Source organism: Enhydra lutris, unplaced genomic scaffold, assembly GCF_002288905.1.
Source record: "Enhydra lutris kenyoni isolate GAN:26980312 unplaced genomic scaffold, ASM228890v2 scaffoldscaffold3, whole genome shotgun sequence".
NCBI classification, from domain to species: Eukaryota; Metazoa; Chordata; class Mammalia; order Carnivora; family Mustelidae; genus Enhydra; species Enhydra lutris.
In genome coordinates this window covers 41,597,729-41,606,898 of record NW_019154087.1, presented here as the reverse complement: position 1 = coordinate 41,606,898, position 9,170 = coordinate 41,597,729, and positions in this window count along the sequence as shown.

The window sequence follows — 9,170 nt, the reverse complement described above, 5'->3', positions numbered from 1 at the left end:
ATGGATATTCATTGAATGTCTAGATCATTTCTAAACTTACATTTAGCATTTAATGTGTACCTACTTTGGGCTTTTTAATTTTCTACAGGGAGATAAAAGATATTTGGGTTCATTAGTAAACATGGTTGGTGCCACACCAAGAAAACCTGAGGAAGAATATACTTCTAGAAACTATGAGATATATTTATAAATTTGTCAACCCACAATTTTTTTTCCTTAGAATCCATAATTCCTAGTGAAAACAGCTAAGAATTCTAATATATGTAATTAAAACTATTAGAAATAATAGGGCTAAAAAAACGAACTGTAGGGGCGCCTGGGTGGCTCAGTGGGTTAATTACTCTGCCTTCGGCTCAGGTCATGATCCCAAGGTCCTGGGATTGAGCCCCGCATTGGGCTCCCTGCTCAGTGGGGAGCCTGCTTCCTCCTCTCTGCCTGTCTCTCTGCCTACTTGTGATCTGTCAAATAAAATCTTTGGGGGAAAAAAAACCCCAATGAACTGTAGATGAAAAGTAGGTAAGGAGGGGCACCTGGGTAGCTGTCAGTTGAGCATCCAACTCCTGGTCTCAACTTGGGTCTTGATCTCAGGGTCATGAGTTCAAGCCTCTATGTTGGGTTCATGCTGGGCATGGAGCCTACTTTAAAAAAAAAAAAAAAAAAAAACGGTAAGGAAAATAGAATGTGTTTTTTGCATAAAGAAAGGTATGAAGGACTTTGGGTTTTTGCCTTTTTAGGAAAAAAAATAATTTTGTCCTAAAGTAAAATGTTCCAGAAGAAGAAAGGAAAAATGACAAAACCTAATTGGATATAGAAAGTTACAGAGGGTTTGTGAAAAGGGAATCTTGAGAAAGGAATCTCGTGTGTGATCAAGCCAAGATAAGAATGGATTTAAGTTTTTTTAAATTTTTATTTTATTTATTTGACAGAGATCACAAGTAGGCAGAGAGGGGGAAGCAGACTCCTCGCTGAGCAGAGAGCCCGATGCGGGGCTCGATCCCAGGACCCTGAGATCATGACCTGAGCCGAAGGTAGAGGCTTAACCCATTGAGCCACCCAGGGACCCCTTCATTAAGTTTTAAAAAGATACTTAAGATCAAAAGTGTACTGATGCAAAATTAAAATTTCGTTTCCTCTCTGTTAAAAGAACCAAGTTTTTTTTCTTAGATTATTGGTCTGCTTTTAATAAGAAATTGTCAACAAAGTGGGTTTTTTTTTTTTAATTTAATGTAATTTGCCTAGGAAACAAAGCTGTGTCTTAGAAAATATTTCCTGCTTCACACCTTTGAGTCTTCTCTATTAAAAAAGCTAAGGTTTTTTACAACTATGAAACTTCTCTGTATTTGCCTCTGAAATCATCAAGCACTTTGGTTGAATGGATAACAAAGTATTTTGTCACAGTGGCCAATGATCATATTGGATCAGATGTTTTAAATCTTTTGACATTTTTGGCAAACTTCCCCAAATCAAATTCTGAATGGAAAAGAGAAGTACTAATTTATTTAGTCTTATTTGATACATTAAATTGCATGGGAAATGTCAAATAATTTGTAATTGCTTAACCTTCTTAGAGCCTATTTCTGGGATATAGAGGTCATTAAAATAATTAAGAAATAATAAGATTTTCAAGAATTTCATGTCCTGGTACAGTGTTATCATAGTTTCAAGTAGGATCTTAAAATATTATAGATCATATAAAATAACCAAATTTACTTGCCAGTTGCATCATTTTGGGGGTGTATATATAGGAATTGTCACCAGATTTTTTTTTATTTTTTATTTATTTATCAGAGAGAGAGAGAGAGGGAGAGAGAGCGAGCACAGGCAGACAGAATGGCAGGCAGAGGCAGAGGGAGAAGCAGGCTCCCCGCCAAGCAAGGAGCCCGATGTGGGACTCGATCCCAGGACGCTGGGATCATGACCTGAGCCGAAGGCAGCTGCTTAACCAACTGAGCCACCCAGGTGTCCCACCAGATTTTTTTTTTTTTTTAAAGATTTTATATATTTATTTGACAGAGATCACAAGTAGGCAGAGAGTCAGGCAGAGAGAGATGGAAGCAGGCTCCCCGCTGAGCAGAGAGCCCGATCCGGGGCTCGATCCCAGGACTCTGGGATCATGACCTGAGCCGAAGGCAGAGGCTTTAAGCCACTGAGCCACTCAGGCGCCCCGTTGTCACCAGATTTTTAAGTCTTTTGCCAATTATATACAGTAGTTGTTTACTCTGATGATTTTGCAGAAATGTTCCTGCAAAAATACTTCATTTTAAAAGAAATTCATGGAAAAGAGCTTGACAATTATTCAAAGATGCAGGCTTCTGGGAACTTTCATAACACTAAACTGGGTAAGAATTTCTAAAGCTCTAATGGAAAATTGATTCATAAAGCTGCTAATGCAAGATGAAACAAAACAATTACGTACAACTAAATGAACTTATGAAGATGATTAGAATTTTTATGATTTCATTTAAAACACTGCTGGTTCTTTAATGTTTTTTCAAAGGACCCCTTTTTCTCCTCTCTTAAGCTACCTGTAACTTACAGCAATTTGGCAAAGTGTATGTTTGCAACAAAGGCTGAAGCGTTTATCACTTTCTCTCCACCTGATCTCTCCAGATTTTGAAAACGATTTAATTAGTTCAGGGTAGCCTGGGTGGCTGTCAATTGAATGTCTGACTCTTGTTTTTAGCTCAGTTCATGATCTCAGGGTTGTGAGATGGAGCCCCATGCAGGTCTCTGCATTGGGCATAGAGGCTGCCTAAGATTCTCTCTGCCCTCCCCTGCAAACCCCACTCGCGTGCGTGCACACATGCTCTCTCTCCCTCTCTCTCAAAAAAAAAATTAATTGGTTCATTAAGAATCTGTTCTCTTTGTAAAAGGACACTGTTGGGTAAGTCCTAGGCTTGGCTTCCTAGTCTCAAGCTTTTTAAAGTCCCATCTGAGATTCCTTATCATAAAAAAGTCCCAGCAAGGGGCGCCTGGGTGGCTCAGTGGGTTAAGCCTCTGCCTTTGGCTCAGGTCATGACCTCAGGGTCCTGGGATTGAGCCCCCCATCGGGCTCTCTGCTCAGCGGAGAGCATACTTCCTCCTCTCTCTGCCTGCCTCCCTGCCTGCTTGTGATCTCTCTGTCAAATAAATAAAATCTTTAAAAAAAAAAAAGTCCCAGCAAACCAATCAGTCCCTATTCTTACTTGCTGCACTTGGGTAGTTAATTAGGTCAACTTTATTGAAACTGGATTTACTTTGCAAACAAATTAGTCTATTGTCATTATCTCTGATCATAATGGGAGCGATGAGAAAAATTAACCTTTCTGGATACCTGGATGGCTCAGTGGGTTAAGTGTCTGACCAGGGTCCTGGGATAGAGTCCGGAGTCAGGCTCCTTGCTCAGCAGGGAACCTGCTGCTCCCTCCACTTGTGCTCGCTCTAACAAATACATAAATAAATAAAATCTCTTTTAAAAAATTGCCTTTCAGTAAGATTCTAGTGCTGTTGTCTTTGAGGTTTGTTTTCTACCTGTAAACTAGACTAGATTCTGCATTCTTCTAGTTTGTTCCAGTATCTGGCTAGAACTCCAAAAACTAACACATCCAGTTTTCTCCCACTCTTTTGACTTAGAATTACTATAAAACTAAAACTTCCCTTTTCCCCCAGAGCCATGCAAGCTTAAAGCTGCACAGTTGGATACAAACTTCAGAGAAATCCTCACCACAGCTCCACTGTCTCCCTCACGTTCACACTGCAAACCAGGAAAACCTGTCAGACTCTCACTGCTTTGCCCCCACTCCATCTGAACCCAACGCTAGAAATTTTCTCAACTGACAGCTCTGCAGTTTGCTGGAACTATTAATCTTTATCTTTTGTTTCCGCTGAAATGCATCTTGTTAAACTACCTGTTGGCTCACATTATACAGAGACCTAATTCAGGTGAAAGCTCAGCTGAATCAGGGCAGGACGAATATAAGAGTGTTTAAAGAAATCGTGAGGACATGAATGCTAACACATCATGTTGTGCCTGTGTATGTAAGTGGGTTTCATTTTTTTCCCCCAAGTGGTTATCTCCACTCTGGGGAATCTTCCAGTCCTTGGTGCTGTTTTCCTTACAGCCATCATACTCACCTCTCCGATGCGTTGTCCGCTCTTGAGGGTTTTCGGTGCCTGTCACAGCCGCCGACATACCGTATTACCAGACAACTGGATGAACGCAACAGTAACCACAGGTACAGTGAAGATGGTGACTACACGGCCCTCCAGTCTGACAACTGGATGAAAACCCTGAACACGTGATTCTGTGGCGTGACTCGATGAACAGTGGTAACTGAGAACAGCACTGTACTGGTTAATAGTACTCTCAGCCTGCCAAGGAAATGACCAAAAGGGGGCGGTTATTAAAAACAAATGGAGACCAACCTTAAAAATTCCTTGGGCCGACAAAACCAGTTTAGTCATACACACTGAACTCACTTTGCAAGATTAACTTGACCTGGGTCATTTCTTGCTTATGATTCTAAAATTCATAAGCAAAACTTGAAATGTTTCCCAAAGTTGATAAGAGGTGAGTACTGACCAGTTCCTTGTTAATCACTGGGAAGAATAAATAGTCATGCTTTCCCACTCCATAAACTCTTTGATAATACACCCTTGAGCCTCATCCCGTGGTTTGAATGCTCGCAGTATATGCACAATAAACTTTTATTAATTACTACTTTGGTAATTGGTATTACTTCTGTTATGTATGCTGCTGCTGTCAAAAGTTCAGAAATAGCCAAAAGTTGGTAACCAGTTGGTGACTGGATAAACAATGTGATATATACAGAAGAGGATATATGCTATTCAGCAATAAAAATGCTAGAGTATAGATTGGTTTTTGAGGTGAACCTCAAAATATTTATACTAAGAAGCCAGATGCAAAACTGTCTAGAATACGATTTCACCTATACCCAGAAAAGGCAAATTTAAAGAAGGAAACCACATCACATCACTGGCTGCCTGGGGAGAAGTGGAGATGAATTGCAGGAAGGGTCATAAAAATGTGGGGGCAGGGATTGATGAAAATGTTTAAATCTGGATTATGGTAATGTTGGCACAACTCTAAACTTCGTAAAGGATGGATTATGAACATGGTAAATGAATTTTATATAAATTATACCTCAATAAAGCTGGATCCAAAACACACTGATTTAATACTGCATTAGAATAGGTACTGAGAAATGAAGTAGAAGGAAAAAATGAGAGCACTGTTAGAATATAATACAAATAGCCCTGAATCATTTCAGTCCTAGGCTCTGGTTTCCAGACAGGAAAAAAGAACATTGTTTGCAGATGAATGTGGCGGGGGCAGGGGAATCAGGTAAAAAATTTATTACTTTTGGCCAGAGGCCAAAATGGAAACACTAAAAAAAGTTGCAAAGCTTCAGGCAGAACACAAATATTCTCTTAATGAAAACCAGTACTGTGGAGTCACATTTATAAAGGGATTTATAGTATCAAATTAAGGGTCTGGTGTGTATAAAAAAACTCATACTGGAGACAAGAAGTGATAGACACATCTATTCTAAAGTAATGTTATATATCCTGAATTATCCTTTATAAATTCCTGATTTTTAAATTTACTCAAGAAAGAAACTTCAGGGGGCACCCTGAGTGGCTCGGCGGGGGGGGGTCCTACTTCTCCCCTGCCCTTGTTTGCTCCCTCTCACGCTCTCAAATAAAATCTTAAGAAAACAAACACACACGAAAAACAAACCTCCAGGTATAACAAATACCTGGGACTAAAAACTCAGTTTAAGGTCTACTAAGATACTCAATTACAATGATTTTTTTTAAGATTTTATTTTTATTTGATAGAGATCACAAGCAGGCAGAGAGAGAGGAGGAAGCAGGCTCCATACTGAGCAGAGAGCCCGATGCAGGGCTTGATCCCAGGACCCTGGGATCATGACCTGAGCCGAAGGCAGAGGCTTTAACCCACTGAGCCACCCAGGCACCCCTAATATACTCAATTAAATTGTACAAAGGGGTCCGGTAGTAGTAAGAGAAAGTTAAGAGAATATCAAGACAAAGCTACATCATTTTCTTTGACTCTAGAACGGCAGTGGCAACACTCTACTTGTGGAAGTACTAAAGGCTAATTTAAAAAAATAAAATACACCTTACTATTTTTTAAATGAAGGGTTTTTTTTTTTAAGATTTTATTTATTCATTTGACAGAGATCACAAGTAGGCAGAGAGGCAGGCAGAGAGAGAGAGAGGAGGAAGCAGGCTCCCTGCTGAGCAGAGAGCCCAATGCGGGGCTTGATCCCAGGACGCTGAGATCTTTACCTGAGCTGAAGGCAGAGGCTTTAAACCACTAAGCCACCCAGGTGCCCCACCTTACTATTTTTTAAAGTGCGTGCTAGGCCCAGCATGGGGATTGATCTCATGACCTTGAGACCGAGAGTCCTATGCTGTGCCTGCTAAGTGAGCCAGCACCCTCCGAAGGGCTTTCCCATTACTATTAGTTACTGGATAAAATAACATTTTAAGATGCTAACTAGATTTTCAGGAAAGCAGGGAAGCCTCCAAGGATGATGTATAAACAGGAATGGTAAATAGAAAAGCCATAGTTGTCCTGAGGACACTTGCCCTTATCAGCACTGGGACTGAGACTAAACCTTGCATGAATGGTAAGGGGAGGAGCGGAGCCAAGTACCCCAAATTAGACCAGGAACCAAGAAGAGGGCTGTAGTGTCCAAGGGGCAGTTCATGGCCTAGAAAAGAAATGGAAAACCTGAGAAAAACATGGCCGATTTAGAACCTTTGGAGTCCCACAAATTCAACCAAGAAAGCATTCACAAAATCATCACAAGCAGTGGTAGCATGGCACCATAAAGAAAAATTCATTGACAATAAATAGATTTAGGACCCCCCAAAGACTTCAGACCTAGAATTACCAGCCACAGGATATAAAGTTCACTATGCATGAAATGCTCAAAGAAACAAAAAGAAGCAAAAAAGAATCAAAAAGCTTTAGGCCAAGGCTATCTAAGACAATGAGATAATATTTTGGGAATGAAAAACAGCAGTTGAAATTAGAGATTCAGTGGTGTAACAGCAGATTAAACTATTTTATTACTTTTCATTTCAGCTCTCTGCAAGGTCCCAGAAAAAGAAGTGATATTCAGAGTCAGGGGTTGAAATTTTATGAGCAGAAAGATGACATGCTAAATAGACACCCATCTAGATACATTATAAAGGCACTACAGAACAGATGAAAAGATTTGAATAGTAGCAGAAAGTAAAAGGAGATTCCATAGGAAGGAAAGGACAGTAGTTATCTTAAACTACAAAGGAAACCAGATGATAGTGTAATAACTTCAAACTGTTGAAAGAAAAGTATTAACTAGTATTAACAGTAAGTATTGTGTACTTGAAATCTGGTGAGACTAGACTGTAAGCGTTCTCACCAGACACATAAGAGCGACAGTGAGGTGATGGATGTATATACGTCAAATCGTGTCCCCCCCCCAATATATAAATGTAATCTCTACACCCAGTATGGACCTCAGACTCAGCCCTGAGTCTTTAATATATAAATACATGATTTTGTCAACTACATTTAAAAAAAAATTTTAGATCTAAAAATGGCAGTAAAATGACATTTTCAGATGAACAGAAACTGAATGATTTTGAACTTCCTTAAAGTAACTTCTAGAAAAAATCCTTTAGAAAACAAAGTACCTCAGAAGGAATGTCCAAGATCACAAAAGAAAATGACCAAAGTGAACCCAAAGAAATATGTTTACATGTGGATTGGGAAACAACTAAAATACTGAGTAACAAATGTTGGAAGAGAGATGATGAATTTTAGTGTGCTGAGCAGGGGGAAAGCAACCAGGAATGTGAACCACAACTGGAAAATTCGGAGTAGCAGCTCCGGGACAGTACCGAAACTGAATGGGGTTTTGCCTTCTCAAATACTGAGAAAGCAAAGGTTCTGAGACAGGTCTGAAAACACTGAAGTATTTTTGGGCCATGAACTCTCAAAACTAACCAGTGAGAACTCCCTTTCAGGATAAAGTTCCTAGAAACAAATACACATCTGAAAACACACAACTTAAAATGCTCAACTCATCTAAAACCTCAACACATACAACTAATTATAATATGATTACACTTCCTCTGTTGAGGAAGAGATTAGAAAGAGGAAAAAATGGCAACGTATAAGAAGATTGAGCAGCACGAACTGCTAGTTTGATATAGTGCAAAAATAGTTTTATATAAATAACAAAATTTAACTCCATAATTGGCCATAAGACAAGTTCGATATATTTCCATGAAGTGGAATCAAATAGATCATGATCACTGATCAAATGAAATTAAAAACAGTAATTTAAAAATACACTTCTAGGGGGCGCCTGGGTGGCTCAGTGGATTAAAGCCTCTGCCTTCGGCTCAGGTCATGATCCCAGGGTCCTGGGATGGAGCCCCAGCTCTCTGCTCAGCGGGGAGCCTGCTTCCTCCTTTCTCTGCCTGCCTCTCTGCCTACTTGTGATCTCTGTCTGTCAAATAAATAAAATCTTAAAAAAAAAAAATACACTTCTAAATTCATGGCTCAAAGAAAAACTTGTAATAAACATTATAAAATTATTTAGAAGTGAACATTAATGAAATGAAATAATGAAAATAAAACTTGTGGGATCCAGAAAATGTTGGCATTTTAAAAAAATAAAACTTGCCAAACCGACTTAAAAATTCTAAAATATGCTATTATCAATAAAATAATGAACTGGTAGTGAATTTTGCCACAAAAGAAAACTGTAGGCCCTAGTGGTTTTATAATTAAGTTCTAGCAGATGTTCAAAAAGTGGATCATCTCAATGTTAAGTAATTCATAGAACAGAATATTCCATAACTCATTTTATGAGGCTAAAAACAATGAAAACAAAGTTACAGATTAATCTCACTCTGAGCACAGATGTAAAGTCTTAAACAAAATATCAGCAATTAAAGTTCTGAACTGTATTTAAAAAAAAAATGATCCTTACTTAATGATCAAGTTGGCTTTAGCCCAAGAATGTAAAGATGGCTCAACATTTAAAAAATTTTAAATGTGTAATTCGCCACATTACCAGATTAAAGTGAAATAAACACATTTACTTCAAGAGGAAAGTGTTTCAGGGGTGCCTGGGTGGCTC